Consider the following 21,081-nt stretch of genomic DNA (forward strand, 5'->3'; position numbering starts at 1 on the left):
TTAGCTAGATGGTTTCGATCTCCTGACCTTGTGATCCGCCCGCCTCGGCCTCCCAAAGTGCTGGGATTACAGGCATGAGCCACCATGCCCAGCCCCATTTTAACTATTTTTACATGTACAGTTCAATATCAGTAAGTACATTCACATCATTACACAACCATTGCCACTATTCTGTCTTTAGAACTTTTTCATCATCTAAACTGAAACTCTGTACCCGTTCAACAATGACTCGCTGTTATCCCCTCGTCGTAGCCCCTGGTAACCCCTATTCTGCTTTCTGTCTCTATGAACTTGACTCTTCCAGGTGCCTGACATAAGTACAGTAATGCAGTATTTGTCCTTTTGTGTCTGGCTTATTTCACTTCACATGATGTCTTCAAGGTTCATCCATGCTGTAGCATCTATCAGAATTTCCTTCCGTGTTAAGGCTGGATAATATTCCATTGCAGGTATATACCACATTTTGTTTATCCATTCATCCAGTGATGGGCATTTGGGTTCTTTCCACCTTTAGGCTATTGTGAATAATGCTGCTATGAACACTGGCATAGTGTTCCACAGTATTTTTGTCCCAAAGTAGTGTTGATTAGGTCCTTTATTCCCAGAGGTTCCTGAGTCTCTGGGGCAAATGGAAGCTGTATAGATCTGTGGGACGAGGCCATCTAATTCCTCATACCCCAGGATCTAACCCCCAAAGCAAAGGGATGGTGGAGGAGGGGGGAAGCCCCTTCCAAGCAAACAATCCTCACAACGACCATGGATCTTATTATCCCCATTTTACAGATGAAGAAACTGAAGCATTGAGACATTGAAAAGCCTTGCCCAAGGGCCTGAGCTGGTGGAGGCAGAGCAGGAATTGGGTCCAGGCCAGCCTGAGGCACCCTGCCACCTCCATCCAGACCTGGAGCAATCCCTGAGGAGGGTGGCTACCACAGGAGATGGGGCAGCTCTAGTCTCAGGAAGCACAGCCGGAGGATGTCGCAGGCCAACAAACAGCCACTCATCAGTAAGGAGCCAGAGTGAGGGCTGCTAGTTCAGCCCCCGGAAGGTGGTCCTGGGGCAGCCAGTGCAGAACTCAGCAGGGGCTCAGCTCCAACTGAGCCAGATTTCACTCCAGTGTCCTCAAGGGACGTTGTGACCTGGAGGTCCTTGGCTACTCACCCTGGGGCCTGCTGGCACAGCCCAGGAGCTAGCCCAGGCCTGCCTCTGATGGTTCCTCCCGATTTCTCTCCTGACAAAGATTCTCTCGTTGACCAAACTCTACTCAGACTTTCCTGAACTTTTTCAGCTAGGCCTGACTTTTTAGCAAGATTCCTGCTAAGTCAGTTTAACCAGAGCCCCCCATCCTTGATATCTGATCACCTTCCATAATCTAATTAAGTTCCTTAGCCTGGGCCAGGTACGGTGGCTCACGCCTGTAATCCCAGCACTTTGGGAGGCCGAGGCAAGCAGACCACTTGAGCTCAGGAGTTTGAGACCAGCCTGGCCAATATGGTGAAACCCCATTCTACTAAAAATACAAAAATTAGCTGGGTGTGGTGGTGGGTGCCTGTAATCACAGCTACTTGAGAGGCTGAGGCAGGAGAATCACTTGAACTCGGGAGGCGGAGGTTGCAATGAGCTGAAATCGTGCCATTACACTCCAGCCTGGGTGACAGAGCAAGGCTCTGCCTCAAAAAAAATAAAAAAACAAAAGTTCTTTAGCCTCTATTATCCCCAAGATGATGTCTGGTCACCCCGGCCTGGCTGCAGCAAGAATCCTATTGGATGGGCTTAGCCAGAATTCCCCCTTTATCTCTGATGTTTCCTTTCAGTAATTTTCCATCCACTGACCCCACCTTGCTCCTTGGCTATAAATTCTTACTTGTCCATGCTGTATTCAGAGTTGAGCCCAATCTCTCTCCCCAACTGCCTGACTGCAAAACCCCACTGTGGCAGTCCTTATGTCAATTTTTTTTTTTTTTTTTTTTTGGAAACAGGGTCACCTCTGTTGCCCAGGCTGAAGTGCAGTGGTGCAATCACAGCTCACTGCAGCCTCAAACTCCTGGGCTCAAGCAATCCTCTCACGTCAGCCTCCCAAATAGCTGGGACCACAGGCAGGCACCACCAGCCTCGGCTGATTTTTTAAAAATGTTTGGGTCTGACATGGTGGCGCATGCCTGTTATCCCAGCACTTTGGGAGGCTGAGGCAGGAGGACTGCTTGAGCCCAGGAGTTTGAGACCAACCTGGGCAACACTGCAAGACCCCATCCCTACAAAAAATATTAATTAAAAACATTAGCCAGTTATGGTGGCACATGCCTGTAGTCCCATCTACTCAAGAGGCTGAGGTGGGAGAATCACTTGAGCCCAGAAGGCCGAGGCTTCAGTGAGCTATGATCACACCACTGCACTCCAGCCTGGGTGACAGAGTGAGAACCTCTCTACCGCCTTGTCCTCCAAAAGTGCTGGAATTACAGGTATGAGCTACGACTCGGCCCCTATGCCTATTTCGATGCTCCTGAATAAAGTCTGCTTTACTGAGCTTTAACAAGGATCATGAATGATTTTTCTTGAACGCCCCTCCTCATGCTCTCTCACACGGGTCTGTGGGGAGGGCAGCTGCTTCTAAGGGCCACATACCCAGGGCCCTCCTCCCCAAATTGGAGGAAGTGCAGCTGAGCAGGAGCCAGGGCTTTGTCGGGTCTGGGCTGGCTGTGGCATATATGACAATCATAAAGGGCTCTGGGGAAACCCTAGAACCCTCCCTAGGAGGGAGGACAAGCCTGGGAGAACACCAGTGGGCAGTCTGAATGCTGGGCTGGCCCCTGCCTCCCACAGCCCTGGCTCCACACCCTCCCCATACACCCAGGAAGGTGTCCCTCTTCCAGTCAGCTCCTTCCCGGGTTGCACTGCTGGATGACGGAGGCGGGAGGGCTACTTACTACTGCCCCATCGTCCCACCTTGTCTTCCTGTCCCCACTCAGGTCTTCCCACGGCCACCCGGAGTCTCTCCTGAAGCTGTTGCTAGGCCCCATCCCGCGTGGATCGGTGCGCACAACAGACTGGATCTTGGTGAAAGCCCGAGAACACTTCTGAGTCTTGCCCCCAGCCGCCCTCCCCATCCCCCGGATTTCACACCAGCCGGCGCTACCGCGGGGACGAACGAGTGCGGGCGCTAAGCTCTCGCGGGCACAGCGCACACACGCGCCCCCTGCTGGCCGGGCCGGGCCGCCCACCTCCGGATGAGCCTGCTCCCGGCTCCGGAAGCAGCTCCCCAGCTTCTCCCCCGCCACGCCCCCACCTTCCACCCTGGAAGCAGCAATTACCGGCCCAGGCGGCTGGGAAAGGGCCAATTAGCGCAAGAGACGCGGCCCCTCTGCGGGGCCCCTGCTGACCGCAGCCCACGCAGCGCTGCCTCCGCCGCGGGCCCCCAGGCTCCCGTCGCCCGCCCGCCTGCCGCAGCCCTCCCGGCCTGGCCGACAGCGCTGGCTGCCTGGGAGCCCCGGGGGACACGCCGTCCGGCCTCCCGCCATCTGCAGTCACGGATCCAACCGCCTGGCGCTGGCCCAGAGCCTGGGCGGACGTGCGGGCGCCGGGAGCTGAATCTCGCCGCCGGTCTCCAGGCGGGGGCGGCTCGGCCCAAGCCTTCTTGCCTTCTCATGGCCCTCCTTGCTCCAAGGCCCCGTTCTGGGCTGGCCGGACCTCCAAGGCCCCGTTCTGGGCTGGCCGACTGGAGCAGTTCCCCGCTGGTGGCTATGGCAGAGCCAGGCTTTGGAAACCCACGACCGGTGCTGGATCGTGCCCCGCGACAGGCACGTGGGCAGGGTGGAGGGTGGGCAGCACAGGGAAACAAGAACTCATTAGTGACAGTGAATGCATGAACTTCCTCCCCTGGTTCCCTCCCGTGCGCAACCTGACTTACCCACCTATAGGCTTTGGGAGACCCAAGAGGGATGGGTCCTGTCCTCCAGGAGCCTGCGGGCTGCATGGGCAGAGGCTCCAGGAGCTTGGCTAGGACCCCAAGCTAAAGAAAGCCCCGAGGTCCAGGAAGGGAGGCATCGGGTGAAAAAAAGGGGCTGGAAGAGGGAGTTGTAGGGGACAGATGACACCACGTCAAGGCTTTCCCTTCCCCCAACGAACCCCCTTGCCGCTGTAGCTGGTCACACTGGGGCCCCGGAGTAAGGGACAAAGTGGGCCTGAGCGCAGTACATCCTCTGCAGGAGGCTGAAGTTTCTAGAACAAGAAGTGGGAGAAGGTTCAGTAGGAAGGTCCACAGGTGAGGTTGACCAAAGAGATCCTGCTGTTTCCCCATGAGTGCCACAAGGGACTGGGTTAGAAGAGCTGAGGCTGGACCAGAACTGGATGCAGTGACCTTTTCTGTGTGTTCTCCCTCTGCTCCCTCAGGTCTGGAGGGCTGGGAGCCTGCTACGTGCTCTGGAACTTTACTCAGGTCTTGTTGAGCCACACTTTCTTTGGGAAAGTGTAGCCCATGTCTCTAAAAGAACCAGAACTCCTTCTTTCCACCAAGGTAATTAACTGTGTGGAGAGGGAGAGAGCCCCTTTCAGAAATTGGAGGATGCAGACTGAACAATGAAGGAACATAGCAACAATGAAGGAACATAGCGACAATGACACCACCTTGAGTCCAATGGAATGAGGTGCAGCTGCATTAAAGAATGAGGATGGAACAATCAGCCAAGAAAGTCAGGGGGTTGGCTGGGTGCCACGTGACTCACACCTGTAATCCCCACACTTTGGGAGGCTGTGGTGGGCAGATGGCTTAAGCCCAGGAGTTCAAGACTAGTCTGGACAACATGGCAAAACCCCATCTCTACGAAAAATACAAAAATTAGCCAGGCATGGTGGCATCCCCATGCAGTCCCAGCTACTTGGGAAGCTGAGGTGGGAGGATGGCTTGAGCCTGGCAGGCAGAGGTTGCAGTGAGACAAGATTTTTTAAAAGGCTGTAGTCCCAGCACTTTGGGAGGCCGAGGCAGGCGGATCACATGAGGTCAGGAGTTCTGGACCAGCCTGGCCAACATGGCAAAACCCTGCCTCTAATAAAAATACAAAAATTATCCAGGGCCGGGCGCGGTGGCTCAAGCCTGTAGTCCCAGCACTTTGGGAGGCCGAGACGGGCGGATCACGAGGTCAGGAGATCGAGACCATCCTGGCTAACACGGTGAAACCCCGTCTCTACTAAAAAATACAAAAATCTAGCTGGGCGAGGTGGCGGGCACCTGTAGTCCCAGCTACTGGGGAGGCTGAGGCAGGAGAATGGCGGAAACCCAGGAGGCGGAGCTTGCAGTGAGCTGAGATCCGGCCACTGCACTCCAGCCTAGGCGACAGAGCGAGACTCCGTCTCAAAAAAAAAAAAAAAATTATCCAGGTATGGTGGCACACACCTGTAATCCCAGCTACTCAGGAGGCTGAGGCATGAGAATCACTTGAGCCTGGGAGGTGGAGGTTGCCGAGATTGTGCCACTGCACTCCAGCCTGGGCCACAGAGTGAGACCCTGTCAAAAAAAAAAAAAAAAAAAGTCAGGGGTGGAGGAAAGAGGCAGAAGCTGGTGGACACACAGCCAGACAGACAAATGGAAAGAGAGCCAGGGCAGTGCTGGGGCAGTTCAGGCAGGAGGGGGGCCATGCCTGGACACTCAGAAGGTAGCTGTGGGATCTGTTTCTCATCACAGTTGTCTGACCACTGAGACACCTTGGGGTGGGAGGGTGATGGAAAGGGAGGGCTTCCTGGAGGAGCGTTTGAAAGAACCTATAGGGAATAGTGGAGGGAATGAAGGTGGGAGTGGAGGGGAAGCTATCTCAGCCAGAGGGCACAGCAGGAGCAAAGGCCTGGAGGCAGGAATTGGCTTGTTCAGTCCCAGCAGCTCTGTGTCAGTCAGCATGACCCCCACAGAAAGGCTGAAAGAGGAAATGGCCCAGAACTGGAGCACCAGGCCTGTAAGCTGGGAGGGAGCATGGACTCTAAGCGGAGGCACTAGGGAGCCATGGGAGGGGCATGTCTTGGTCAGATTTACCTTCCAGAAGGGTCTTTGAGGTTACCTAGTACAGAGACACTGGAGGAAGAGAGAGTGGAAGTGAGTAGACCGGGGGATGGTGGCAGAGAACTAGACAGTGGTCCTTCATGGAATCGAGCGAGCAAGTTCCCAAAGTAGATGGTCAGGACCTAGTGACACATAAGGGCAGGTGTCCTGTTTCTCCAAGGAACTTTAGGCCGAGGTGGGAGGCCAGCTCTGATTACTCACCTCCTCCACTCACAGAATGGCCCCTGGGGTACTCTGGCCTAGTGTACTCCCACCCAGCCAAGTCTAGGAACTCATGTGGTCCCTCCCCAGGCCTGGGAGACCTTGGCACCTACCCACTGGGCCCAGGAAAAGCCCCAAGAGGGTGTCCAGTCCAGGGTAGAGACACAAACAGACCTCCCACCCCACAGAAAGCTTGTTAAGACAGCACTCTCACCTCCCACCACCAGCCCTCTGTGCAATGATGACTCCACTGCCATGAGGGGTTAGGCTTGGGTCTATTTGGGGAGCCAGTAGGTAGGGGAGGAGGGCCCAGTTGAGCACAGAAAGAACTCAGAGGCTGAGATCACATGGCCCACAGAGCAGAGTTCACCACGCCTCTCTTAGGCAGAATTTAGGGAGCTGTGTGTTCCTGTCTGGGCCTGTTCTTCCGTGTGTCCTCAGGCAGACCACTTGCCTCTCTGGGCCAGACTTTCTTTGGGAACAGTCCCTGTGGTAGGACAGGACTCTGGCCTCAGCTCCCTCTAGCCATGGTCCAGGACCCCTGTCCACTCCCAGCCCTTTCAGCCACAGGAGCTGCTGGTGGAGCATGTTGGTGACCTCACCAAGGAGCTGCTGGGTGATCATTATGGATCCCCCACCGATAAAGAGCAAGAACCCTTTTGAGGGGGAGCCTGAAGGTGAAAGAAAAAGCCTTTCAGGAAATTAGCACCAGTGGCAGGAAAATTCATCAAAAGCTGGCGGAGGCGCCTGTGGCTGATTCACGTCTCTTGCCAAAGAGGCAGCTCCTCTGGCCTGGGGGAAGGGCTGGCAGCTTCCAGGGCCTTCCAGAGACCCCAGATCCCTGGCCCTGTTGCTGGGCCTCTCAGCACCTGGCAGGGGTGCCACCATGGATTTGCTGCTCCTACATCACAGGATTCTGCAGTGCTAGGAAAGACTGCTAATGAGTAGGGGGGCTTGGGTTTTAATATAACTCTTCCCTCTGCTGTGTGATCTCAGACACTCAATTGACTTCTCTGATACTCCCTGCCAGGAGAAATCCTAACCTTCCTGGCCTCTAGGCGACCAATACATCCACAATACTCAGTATATCTGAGACAAGAATATTTTTCTGAAGAGTGAGGATGCAACTATACCCAAACAATCATTGGTAGTGGGAGGTCTCATGTGAGAAGCAGGGAGGCAGCCTGAATGTGGAACCCATTATTCTGGTAGCAGCCCCACCTGCCAGCATCCAGGCATGGCTGACAGAATAGCTGTTGCAGCACACACCTCTAGGGGGCACCATTTCCATGGTTTACAGTCTGAATGAGGCCTGGATGTAACCTGAGCTTCATGACTGCCTCCTCTGGGCTTGGTACCCACATGCACACTCACACCACACACTTGCCTCAGAGAAGGCTCTGATTGGTTGATCACAATCACCACCTAACCTAAAGCATCCACATTGGTCAGGCTTTGGAGCCCGCGCTTCTGCTCTAGCTATGCATGGCTCCCTTCAGCTCCCAGAGCAGGTCCGGTCCCAGTCCAGCCGGATCATTTAATGCTGATAGAAGCAGGATCCTTTGAAAGAGCTATGGATGTAGCAGGCCCCAGAGGCTCAGAAAGTCCTTTCCAGGCCATGCCCTGGTTCTGGCACTGCCGCTGCCCCTGCTCCACTACCAAAGGAGGGAGGCCAGGCCATGCATGATGGCTCACGCCTATAATCCCAGCACTTTGGGAGGCTGAGGTGGGCGGATTGCCTGAGGTCAGGAGTTCAAGACCAGCCTGGTCAACATGGTGAAACCCCGTTTCTACTAAAAATACAAAAAAAATTAGCCAGGCATGGTGGTGCTCACTTGTAATCCCATTTACTTGGGGGGCTGAGACAGAAGAATCGCTTGAAACCGGGAGGCAGAGGTTGCAGTGAGCGAGATCGCACCACTGCACTCCAGCCTGGGTGACAGAGTAAGATTCCATCTCAAAAAAAAAAAGAAAGAAAGAAAGAATAAAGAAAAAAAAAAGGGCCGGGCGTGGTGGCTCAAGCCTGTAATCCCAGCACTTTGGGAGGCTGAGACGGGTGGATCACGAGGTCAGGAGATCGAGACCATCCTGGCTAACACGGTGAAACCCCGCCTCTACTAAAAAATACAAAAAAAAAAAACTAGCCGGGCAAGGTGGCGGGCGCCTGTAGTCCCAGCTACTCGGGAGGCTGAGGCAGGAGACGGGCGTAAACCCGGGGGGCAGAGCTTGCAGTGAGCTGAGATCCGGCCACTGCACTCCAGCCTGGGCGACAGAGCGAGACTCCATCTCAAAAAAAAAAAAAAAGAAAAAAAAGAAAAGGAGGCAGGCCACAGGCAGTTACCCTTTTTTTTTTGAGATGGAATCTTGCTCTGTTGCCCAGGCTGGAGTGCAGTGGAATGATCTCGGCTCACTGCAGCCTCCACCTCCCAGGTTCAAGTTATTCTCGTGCCTCAGCCTCCCAAGTAGCTAGGATTACAGGGATGAGCCACCACACCCAGCTGATTTTTGTATTTTTAGTAGAGATGGGGTCTCGCCGTGTTGGCCAGGTTGGTCTGGAACTCCTGACCTCAGGTGATCCACCTGCCTCGGCCTCCCAAAGTGCTGGGCTTACAGGTGTGAGCCACTGCGCTGGCTTCAGGCACCCTTTCAGCTCATTGTATGGCATTTTTGCTAGACCTTATATGAACTCAAATTGTTATCCAGTGCTTCCCTTACTGCCAGTGTTTACAGATGGCTTTGTATCAACCAAAGTGTTGTACAAATCATAGCATTTCAGAGCTAGGAGAGACCATAAAGCATGTCATAGCCACCATTCTTTGAGAACTTGCAACTTTGTGCTAGACACTAACTCAGGTACCTTCTGATGTTTTTGCCTGCACAGTACAGCCATTCCTTTTCCTGTGACACCACCCTGTCCTCAGCAATTCACAGTGTCCACACCACAGCTTAGGGATGACCAGATAACCCAGACTTGGACTATGAAACTCAATCTCAAGATTTTTGTAGAAACATCAGGAAAGAGAATGGCTACCACTTGAGGGTGAGTCAGCATGTGAAGGAAGCTAAAACAGAAAACTAGCCAGTTGCAGTGGCATGTGCATGCAGTCCCAGCTACTCGGGAGACTGAGACAGGAGGATTGCTTGAGCCCAGGAGATCTGGGCTGTAATTCACAATGCTGATTAGGTGTCTGCACTAAGTTGGCATCGATATGGTGATCTCCCAGGAACGAGGGACCACCAGGTAGCCTAAGGAGGGGTGAACCAGCCCAGGTCGAAAATGGAGCAGGTCAAAACTCCTGTGTTAATCAGTAGTGGGATCATGCCTGTGAGTAGCTGCTGCACTCCAGCCTGGGCAATATAGCAAGACCTCATCTCCTAAACAAACAAACAAACAAAACAAACAAACAACAACAAAAAAAAACGAATAGTGAAATGAAATAGTTCACACTGAGAAACAGCCTTGAAAAAATAAAATAAAATAGGCCAGGCGCTTATGGCTCACACCTGTAATCCCAGCACTTTGGGAGGTCGAGGAAGGCGGACCACTTGAGGCCAGGAGTTCCAAGACCAACCTGAGCAGCAACATAGCAAGACCCCCCACCCAACCTCTTTTTTTTTTGAGACGGAGTCTCGCTCTGTCCCCCTGGCTGGAGTGCAGTGGCGCGATCTTGGCTCAGTGCAAGCTCCGCCTCCCAGGATCATGCCATTCTCCTGCCTCAGCCTCCTGAGTAGCTGGGACTACAGGCGCCTGCCACCGCGCCCGGCTAATTTTTTGTATTTTTAGTAGAGACGGGGTTTCACCGTGTTAGCCAGGATGGTCTCGATCTCCTGACCTCGTGATCCGCCCGTCTCGGCCTCCCAAAGTGCTGGGATTACAGGTGTGAGCCACCGCGCCCGGCCAAACCACCCAACCTCTTAAAAAAAAAAAAAAATTAAAGAGTTAAGTGACTGCATTTCTTCAACTGTAGGACTTCTCTGGGATCTATCTCTCTCTGAGTCTACCTGGCCATATGCCCTTGAATGAGTCAGTCACCTGTTCTGAGTCTCAATTTCAAGAGCTACAAAATAGAGCAGTAACTCTTTCCCTCTTTATCCTTTTATTATTTATTTATTTATTTATTTTTGAGACGGAGTCTCGGTCTGTCGCCCAGGCTGGAGTGCAGTGGCACGAGCTCGGCTCACTGCAATCTCTGCCTCCTGGGTTCACGCCATTCTCCTGCCTCGGTCTCCCGAGTAGCTGGGACTACAGGCGTGTGCCACACCCAGCTAATTTTTTTGTATTTTTAGTAGAGACAGGGTTTCACCGTGTTAGCCAGAATGGTTTCAATCTCCTGACCTCGTGATCCACCCACCTCAGCCTCCCAAAGTGTTGGGATTACAGGCGTGAGCCACTGCACCCAGCCTTCCCTCTTTATCTTGAAGAAATTAAGGAGAGGACAGCGAGAAAGTGTTTGGAAAATTTCTTTATGCAGTGGCTTGTGCCTGTAATCCCAGCACTTTGGGAGGCCAAGGTGGGAAGGTTACTTGTGCCCAGAAGTTCGAGACCAGCCTGAGCAACGTAACAAGACCCCGTCTCTGGAAGTAAGGAAGAAAGGAAAGAAGGAAGGGAAGGAGGGAGGGAGGGGAGGAGAGAGGGAGGGAAGGATTAGTTAAGTGGAGTGGAATGTGCCTGTGGTCCCAGCCGTGAGACTGAGGCAGGAGGATCACTTGAGCCCAGGAGTTTGAGGCTGCAGTGAGCAATGATGCCACTACTGCCCACCAGCCTATCTAACAGAATGTGACCCTATATTGAAAAAAATGGCCGGGCGTGGTGGCTCATGCCTGTAATCCCAGCACTTTGGGAGGCCGAGGCGGGTGGATCACGAAGTCAGGAGATTGAGACCAGCCTGGCTAACATGGTGAAACCCCGTCTCTACTAAAAATACAAAAAATTAGCTGGGTCTGGCGGTGGGCACCTGTAGTCCCAGCTACTGGGGAGGCCGAGGCAGGAGAATGGAGTGAACCTGGGAGGTGGAGCTTGCAGTGAGCCGAGATCGCGCCACCGCAGTCCAGCCTGGGTGACAGAGCAAGACTCTGTCTCAAAAAATAAAAATAAAAATAAAAATAAAAATTAGCCAGGCGTGGTGGTGTGCACTTGTAGTCCCAACTACTCAGGAGGCTGAGACAGGAGGATCGCCTCAGCCCAGGAGTTGGAAACTGCAGTCAGCTAGGATCATGCCACCGCACTTGACTGAGCAAGACCCTGTCAAAAAAAAAAAGAAAAGAAGAAAAAAGAAAGAGAGAGAAGAGAGAGAGAGAAAGAGAAAGCAAAGGAAAAGAAGAGAAAAGAAAAGTTATGCACTGAAGGGAAACCTGAGTTGTTCATCTTTGTGTCCATTTCTGTCACCAACACTACCTAAACTGCAAAGCATGCTGGGAGCTCCCCCTGGGTAGGAGGGAGCAAGATGAAGTTAGCGTAAGGTGGGACTAGGGAAGCTATCAAGACCGTGGGATACCTTTGAGGTGGTTGAGTCCAGTCTTGTCTCACAGGCATTGGTGAAGGGATGCTGTGGGGCAGTCATTCTGCCCAGCTTCATTTAGAAAGCCTTGTCAGAGGCCTCTGAACTACACTTTTTTTTTTTTTTTTTTCTGAGACAGCGTCTTACTCCATTCCCCAGCCTGGAGTGCAGTGATGCAATCTCAGCTCACTGCAACCTTCACCTCCCAGGTTCAAGCGATTCTCCTGACTTAGCCTCCCAAGTAGCTGGGATTACAGGCACGTGCCACCACCCCCAGCTAATTTTTGTATTTTTAGTAGAGACGGGGTTTCACCATGTTGGCCAGGCTGGTCTCAAACTCCCGACCTCAGGTGATCTGCCCGCCTTGGCCTCCCAAAGTACTGGGATTACAGGTGTGAGCCACCACGCCTGGCTCCAACTACACTTTTTTTTTTCTTTTTTTTAAGGCGCTTCCCTCTTGTTGCCCAGGCTGGAGTTCAATGGTGTGATCTCAGCTCACTGCAACCTCCACCTCCCGGGTTCTGGGATTACAGGCATGCGCCACCATGCCTGGCTAATTTTGTATTTTTAGTAGAGACAGGGTGTCTCCATGTTGGTTAGGCTGGTCTCGAGCTCCCGACCTCAGGTGATCTGCCTTGGCCTCCCAAAGTGCTAGGATTACAGGCATGTGCCACCACATCTGAAATTTTTTTTTTTTTTTTTTTTTTTTTTTGAGACGGAGTCTCGCTGTGTCGCCCGGGCTGGAGTGCAGTGGCCGGATCTCAGCTCACTGCAAGCTCCGCCTCCGGGGTTTACGCCATTCTCCTGCCTCAGCCTCCCGAGTAGCTGGGACTACAGGCGCCCGCCATCTCGCCCGGCTAGTTTTTTGTATTTTTTTTTAGTAGAGACGGGGTTTCACCGTGTTAGCCAGGATGGTCTCGATCTCCTGACCTCGTGATCCACCCATCTCGGCCTCCCAAAGTGCTGGGATTACAGGCTTGAGCCACCGTGCCCGGCCTGAAATTTTTTTTTTTTTAGACAGTGTCTGACTGTTGCCCAGGCTGAAGAGCTGCAGTGGCACAATCTCAGCTCACTGCAGCCTCGACCTCCCCACCTCAGATGATCCTCCCACCTCAGCCTCCTGGGTAGCTGGGACTAAGGCTTGCACCACCATACGCAGATAATTTTTGTATTTTTTTTGTAGATAATGGGCTTTCATCATGTTGCCCAAACTGGCTTCCAGCTCCTGGGCTCAAGCCATCCACCTGTCTTGGCCTTCCAAAGTGCTGGGCTTACAGGCATGAACTACTGTGCCTGGCCTCTCTAAATGACACTTAATGAAGAGTGTGAATTGGTCTGGCCAAGGAAGGGAAGAAAGACAGGTTAGACAAAGGGAAGTTAGCCAGGGCTGGAGCAGACCAAAGCTGAATTCCTTGCCCATTTACTCAGTAGTGTCATCTCGAGGAAAAGAACAATTGTCTGCTTTCTAAATTGCCCTTTTTGTGTTCCTGGAGGGGAGGCAGGCTGGTGAGGTATCTGTGGGCTAATAATTATTTCTGCTTATTTACAAGGTAATATTACAGCATGATGGGAAACCCTGCCTGTCTTAATGATTCCGAGCTTGGAAAGTTTGGGAGAGAATCCAAGAACATGGCAGGTTATCAAGGCGTTATCAGCTGGGACACAAAAGGAGAGAAGGTAAAAGAGGCATTTGGATTCCAGAGTCAATAATGAGCCAGAAGTGAGTGTTGAATTATTCAACCTCCTGTATTGATTCATTGATCTCTATCTGCAGCTCTTGGTTTATTCTTGGTTGGCATTTCCTGTGTCTCAGACACTGATAAGAGAAATGGGAGGAGGAGGAGGAACAGATTCTTAAGACTCAAGAAGAGAGAAGAGGCGATGTCAAAGAGAAATTTGGCAACATACATCAGGAACCTTAAGATGTCCATATCTTTTGACCTAGTGGTTCTACTTTTGGAAACTGATCCTAAAAACACTATCCAGAATTTTATTTTATTTTTTTGAGGCAGAATCTTGCTCTATTGCCCAGGCTGGAGTGCAATGGTGTGATCTGGGCTCACTGCAACCTTCGCTTTCCAGGTTCAAGCGATTCTTGTGCCTCAGCCTCCCAGGCAGCTGGGACTACAAGTGCGTGCCACCACACCCAGCTAATTTTTGTATTTTTAGTAGAGTCAGGGTTTCGCCATATTGGTCAGGCTGGTCTTGAACACCTGGCCTCAAGTGATCCACCCACCTTAACCTCCCAAACTGCTGGGATTACAGGCGTGAGCCACTGCGCCTGGCTCAGAACTTTTAAGAAAAAGCCTTCGGCCGGGCGCGGTGGCTCACGCCTGTAATCCCAGCACTTTGGGAGGCCGAGGCGGGCGGATCACAAGGTCAGGAGATCGAGACCACAGTGAAACCCCGTCTCTACTAAAAATACAAAAAAAAATTAGCCGGGCGCGGTGGCGGGCGCCTGTAGTCCCAGCTACTCAGGAGGCTGAGGCAGGAGAATGGCGTGAACCCAGGAGGCGGAGCTTGCAGTGAGCCGAGATCGTGCCACTGCACTCCAACCTGGGCGACAGCGTGAGACTCCGTCTCAAAAAAAAAAAAAAAAAAAAAAAAAAAAAAAAGCCTTAAGGACCATGACATTCACAGCAGCCTAATTAGTAATTTGTGAATAACAGGAAACAACTTAAATGCCCAACAATAGGGGATCTGCCAAGTAACAGTAGAGCTACAAGATGCCATTAGGAGCCGGGTGCGGTGGCTCATGCCTGTAATCCCAGCACTTTGGGAGGCCGAGGTGGGTGGATCACATGAAGCCAAGAGTTCAAGACCAGCCTGGTCAACATGGGGAAACCCTGTCTGTACTGAAAATACAAAAAAAAAAAAATTAGCCAGGCATGGTGGTGCATGCCTGCAATCCCAGCTACTTGGGAGGCTGAGGCAGGAGAATCGCTGGAACCCAAAAGGCCCAGGTTGCAGTGAGCTGACATTGCACTGTGCACTCAAGCTTGGGTGACAGAGCGAGACTCTGTCTAAAAAAAAAAAAAAAAAAAAAAAAAAAGGCAGGGGCTAGGCGCTGTGGCTTACACCTGTAATTCCAGCACTTTGGGAGGCCGAGGCAGGCGGATCACCTGAGGTCAGGAGTTCGAGACCAGCCTGATCAATGTGGTGAAACCCTGTCTCTACTAAAAATACAGAAATTAGGCGGGCATGGTGGCAGGCACCTGTAGTCTCAGCTACTCAGGAAGCCAAGACAGGAGAATTGTTTGAACCTAGGAGGCAGAGGTGGCAGTGAGCTGAGATCGCACCACTGCACTCCAGCCTGGGCGACAAAAGCAAGACTCCATCTCAAAAAAAAGAAAAGAAGAAAGAAAAAAAAAGAAGATGCCATCAGGAATTTTATTGCGTTGTTTGTTGGTTTGCTTGTTTGTCTGTTCTTGAGACGGGGTCTGCCTATGTTGCCCAATCTGGTCTCAAACTCTCAGACACGAGTAATGCTGCCACCTTCACCTCCCAAGTAGCCGAGACTGTAGGCACATGCCACCACTCCCAGCTATCATTAGGAATTTTAATATGACATGGGGAAATATTTACACCATAGGGTTAGGTGGTAACAGAGTATCCAAAGCTGCACATACAGAATTTCATAACTAAGTGAAAAAAATGCAGATGAAATAAGCCCAAACGAAACACAGTAAAATGTTGGCAATGACTACTTTGAGATGGTACGATTCCTTTATTCTCTTTCTGTATGTCCTAAATTTTTTTTTTTTTTTTTTTGAGACTGAGTCTCGCTCTGTTGCCCAGGCTGTAGTGCAGTGGCGCGATCTCAGCTCACTGCAAGCTCTGCCTCCTGGGTTCACACCATTCTCCTGCCTCAGCCTCCCGAGTAGCTGGGACTACAGGCACCCACCACCACGGCTGGCTGATTTTTTGTATTTTTTTAGTAGAGACGGGGTTTCGCCGTGTTAGCCAGGATGGTCTCTATCTCCTGACCTCGTGATCTGCCCACCTCAGCCTCCCAAAGTGGGGGGATTACAGGTGTGAGCCACCACGCCCGGCCTGTATGTCCTAAATTTTCTACAAAAAAAGTACAAGTTTTAAATAACTTTAAAAATTCTTAACGGTGAGGGGAGATACCCTCATATGAAGGCTTCATAGTAAAGTAAACAAATTAGTGTAGAACTAAATCCTCCCAGAATCCAGGGGGCTGTTGTGTCCCAGGCGAGCTGACCATCTCCTTGGCACATAGCATGCAGCCAAATGAGTAAACGGATGCTGTGGGGCAGTCATTCCATGGAGGACAATCAGAGGCCCATGAATAGATTTAAAGAAAAAGTATAGCCTGGACAATGTAGTAAGACCACATCTCTAAAAAAAATTTTTTTTAAATTAATTACCCAGGCATGGTGGCACCTGTAGTCCCAGCAACTTGCTACTCAGGAGGCTGAGGTGGGAGGATTGCTTGACCCCAGGAGGTCAAGGCTGCAGTAAGCCGTGATTGCACCACTGCACTCCAGCCTGGGTGAAACAGGAAGACCCTCCCCCAAAAGAGAAAGAAAGAAGAACGATGAGTTTTCCCAGTAGAGAAACAGAAGGAAGTCATGGTATGGGTATGTGGGGAATGGAAACAGGCCAGTATGGCTGGATTGCAGGGTGCCATGGGGAGAAACGATAGGAGATAGTGTTGGAAAGTAGGGATTGTCAGGGGGTCATGAATGCTAGGCTGAGGGCCTTTTTCTTTCTGCCCCAAGTTTCTTCATCCTTGGGGGAGGGGTCTTAAGCAGGAGCGTGGTGTGGTTAGAGCTTACCCCAGCTCTCACCACATTATGTTATTATTATTACTACCATTATCATCGTTATTACCATTATTATTATTTCCTAGCCCCCTAGTCTAGTCTGTTTCCCATCACTTGTCAGAAACTAGGAGAGCAGGGGAGGGGAAGGAGAGCAGTCCAAGGCAGCCCTCTAAGATCAGCAGCCAGGCTTCCCGACCCCAACTTGGCACTCTTCCCACCACAGTAGGCTGAGTCCTGCCATCCCCAGGCACCCAGACAAACTCCTCCACCCCCAACCCCGATGACAAAGAGGCTCATTTGGAGCCCGGGCAAGATTTGCAAACGTCAAACTTATAATTACAAGGATGAAATCATCTGGTTCCTTTTAAGCAAACGGGTTTATTGATCCCAACACTAAAGAAATGCTATTCTGGGGAAACTTGCTCCTCTCTGCTTTCCTTTCCCTATGGGATGGCTGAGCAGGGGGAGGGTGGCTGGGGGGCTCAGAAGAGGGAGATGCCCCTGGGAGGGAGGGGAGATTCTTTGGGCCCAAGGGTGGATTTTACAGTATATAAATTATATCTCAAAAAGAAAAAAATTCTTTAGGGCCCAGGAAACTGCCACACTTGGGCAGATGACACCCTCATCCTGGATTAAGGCCCACTGCCTTCTAAAAACTAGAAGCTGAGTGGAGCCAGGGTTTTAGGCAATGTGCCAGCCACTAATTTTCCTTGTCTCCCACTCCTCTCAAGTCTCATTTGTGGCTCCAGATCCTATTTCAACTTCAAGATGGTACAATATTTTCTCAGTAACTGAAGGGAAACTATTTCCTTAGAAAAAATGCATCAGAGGCTCAGAGACCTCCTCTGTGAGGAGAGGCAAAGATGGGTGGCTGCTGACACCAGACCTGGATAAAACCATCCTTCCTGCTGGGCCTGTGGAGGCAGGACGTCTAGATTTCGATCTTCCAAGTCAAGAAGGGACAAACAGGCTCAGAGGTAGGAATGCACAGCCCTCAAGGGCAGACCCACATCTTGCCACAAGGCCCACAATAGAACCCCTTTCTTCAACCTGTGGGAACCCTTCTAGAACATGTTGGGGTGCTCCCAGAGGAATAACCCCAGACATAGCCTTCTATGAGTGTGCAGTTCAGTGAGGGTGGCAGGCAGGACTTTTGGTATCTCCACTAGGTCTCAGAGTAGAATGATTAAAATCACCACCGTGGGGTCACTTAGCACCTGTGAATCTCAGTTGGCCCATCTGTAGAATAGGATCAATAATACTAAACTTATAGGAAGGAACGAAGATGATGTATCCCAATGCTTAGCTAGTTTCTTTAGAGTTGGTGGGGGGTCTCACTCTGTTGTCTGGATGGTCTCGAACTCCTGGCCTCAAGTGATCCTCCCACTTCTGCTTCCCAAAGTGCTGAGATTACAGGCGTGCACTCTCTCTCAAAAAAAAAAAAAAAAAAAAAAGAAAGTACAAAAGGACAGTGATGAGACCCTGATCCATTTGAAATAACAAAATGGAGGCTGGCCACCGCTCCTGGCCTTATTTACTTTTTCAAAGTCTGTTTCCTCATCTCTGAGATGGAGACATGAGACCTGACTTAGAAGATGGTTGTGTGGGCCAGGTGCAGTGACTCACACCTATAATCCCAGCACTTTGGGAGGCTGAGGCGGGCAGATTGCCTGAGGTTGGGAGTTCGGGACTAGCCTGTCCTTCTCTACTAAAAATACAAAAATTAGCTGGGCGTGGTGGCAGGCGCCTGTAATCCCAGCTACTCAGGAAGCTGAGGCAGGAGAATCGGTTGAACCTGAGAGGCGGAGGTTGCAGTGAGCCAAGATCGCACCATTATACTCCAGCCTGGGCAACAGAGTAAGACTCTGTCTCAAAAAAAGAAAAAAAAAAAGGAGGTGGTTGTGTGAACTAACTGAGATAAGGTGCATGAAGGCACCCTGAACAGAGCTTCACAGTTGCACTAGGCAAGTGAAGGTTCCTGCACTCTGCTCAGCTTCATTGTGTATTATCTATTTACCCACCCAAGATCAGCTTTAGGAGTCTGCAGGAGCAGGCACCCACCTAGGAAGTTAGGGAGGTACTCAGAGAAGACCCTTGGTTGGCTTGAATCCTTACAAAAGGAAGATTCCAGATGATAGGACTTCAGATAATTCAGTCAGGTTTTGGGACGGTGGGGGCAGATGTTTCTTGGCACAGAAGAGACACCTGCAAGCTTCCATGTGTGGGCCTTAGTAGAGCTGGATCTTAGCAAACCCCCTTAGCAAACATCCATAGCATAGTGTCTGGGCTAACCCATACCCAACTCAACAGCTGCCAAAGCTGTTAGAAGCACAGACTTAAGTGTACCTTACATGGGTGAAAGTTTCCTTTATAAATTTCCTTTAATTCAGTTTTTTAAAAGAAGTGAAAAAAATTTAAACCACCACCAAAAAGGCATATAGAGGTTAGCTGAGGAGATGGCCTTCTTCAGTATGTGGCTTATTTCCCAGTCATCCTGGCTGTTGAATGCCAGACTACACCGAGTGTGGGTTACCCTGTGGCCTGCAGTTGCCCAAGGCTGTCTGTGGGGCTGCTGTTCTGGGTCTGCTTGGCAGGCTTTGCTGTCCCTTTCCCTTAGGACATCATTCCTCCCCTCCATGAGGCTGACAATGAGAGCGCCCTGCCCTGTTCTGTACTCCCACCCCTCCAGGTCCAGCTCCCTTGACCCTGATCTTGTCTAAGCTCAGTGTCTGTCTGGCCATCAAGGCCATTCTAGAGATCTTTCAACTTTTATTTATTCCACATTTCCCATGGCAGAAACAATTATTGCTGGGGTCTTTGGCCAAGATCAACTTGGAGGTCTGTGAGCCCTCCTTGGACCCATTGTGGAACAAGAGTGCTTCTTCATGGAGTTCCCCACCCCCCCCCCACCCCCCCCGAGACGGGCTTATGCTCTTGTCACCCAGGCTGGAGTGCAATGGCACGATCTTGTCTCACTGCAACCTCTGCCTCCCAGGTTCAACCCATTCTCCTGCCTCAGTTTCTCGAGTAGCTGTTTGAGATGGAGTCTTGCTCTGTGGCCCAGGCTGGAGTGCAGTGGCACCATCTCGGCTCACTACAACCTCCACCTCCCAGGGTCAGGCGATTCTCCTGCCTCAGCCTCCTGAGTAGCTGAGACTACAGGCGTGTGCCACCACACCTGGCTAATTTTTGTACTTTTAGTAGAGATGGGGTTTTGCCATGTTGACCAGGCTGGCCTCAAGCTCCTGATCTCAGGTGATCAGCCCGCCTCGGCCTCCCAAAGTGCTAGGATTAGGCCAGGCGCAGAGGCTCACGCCTGTAATCCCAGCACTTTGGGAGGCCGAGGCGGGCAGATCATCTGAGGTCAGTAGTTCCAGACCAGTCTGACTAACACGACGAAACCCCTTCTCTACTAAAAATGCAAAAAAATTTAGCCGGGGATGGTGGTGGGCGCCTGTAATTCCAACCACTCGGGAGGCAGAGGCAGGAGAATCACTTGAACCCAGGAGGCGGAGGTTGCAGTGAACCGAGATCACGCCATCGCACTCCAGCCTGGGTGACAGAGCAAGACTCTGTTTAAAAAACAAAAACAAAACAAAAAAAAAGGCTGGGATTACTGGTATAAGCCACCGCGCCCGGCCACAGGACTAACTTTGAATGAAACTCTGCCATAAATCCCATGTCAGACTTTCTCCAGTTTGGGCTAAACGACTTCCCTAGAACTTATGGATCTTATTTTTTTTTTTGCAGCTGATTGCACACTGAGAAAGTAAGACTGGCAATCGGTTACATTCTTAACGCAGCTTGTTCTTCTTTAGAAACTTAAATTTATTGGGCTCCCACTGTGTGCTAGACCCACATAACAGTTCTCACGCTAACACTGCAAACTTAGGAGTGTCTGCATTTTGGAAATAAGGAAACTGAGGTTTAGTGGTCCAGTTCTTGTCTAAGGCCCCAGCCAGCAGGTAGTGTAGCTGAGTGGGATCCCATCTAAGACCCATCTGACTCCAACAGCCACGACCTTTCCACCATGCCTTGGTTGGATTCTTCGGTCCATTTCCACCTCAGTCTTCAACGTGCACAGCCTACACCCCTACCGGTCGGTTTAGGGACGAAAAGTCCCCAAGGACTTAGGTTTCCTCGCGTTCAAATGACAATCTGGGGTTACTCCGCGCACCTGGGGAACCCAGAAGTTCCAGATGGCCGAGGAAGGGCGGAAGAAAAGGCCTGCGTTAGCTACTCCCGTCTGCTAAAAGGCAGGCGGATCCCCCCACGGCAGCTCCACGCCGAGTGACCGCGGGCCAGCAGCGGGAAAAGGGCAGCGCTGCGGAAGGAGCCCCAGGGCGCCACAGCCCCGCCGCTTAGCCAGCGGGCGGGTGGCGCATGCGCGGCGCGGGCCGCGGAGTTGTGAATGGTGCGTCTTGTTTGCTGGAGTTGGAGGCGGGCGGGCTCGCAAGGAGGAGGGGTGGGGCCGGCGGGGGCGGGGTGGGCGGTGAGAGGAAGTGGCGGCGGCGGCGGCGGCGGCGGCGGCGGCGGCGGCGGCCGGGGG

Source organism: Macaca thibetana, chromosome 20, assembly GCF_024542745.1.
Source record: "Macaca thibetana thibetana isolate TM-01 chromosome 20, ASM2454274v1, whole genome shotgun sequence".
Taxonomy (NCBI): Eukaryota; Metazoa; Chordata; class Mammalia; order Primates; family Cercopithecidae; genus Macaca; species Macaca thibetana.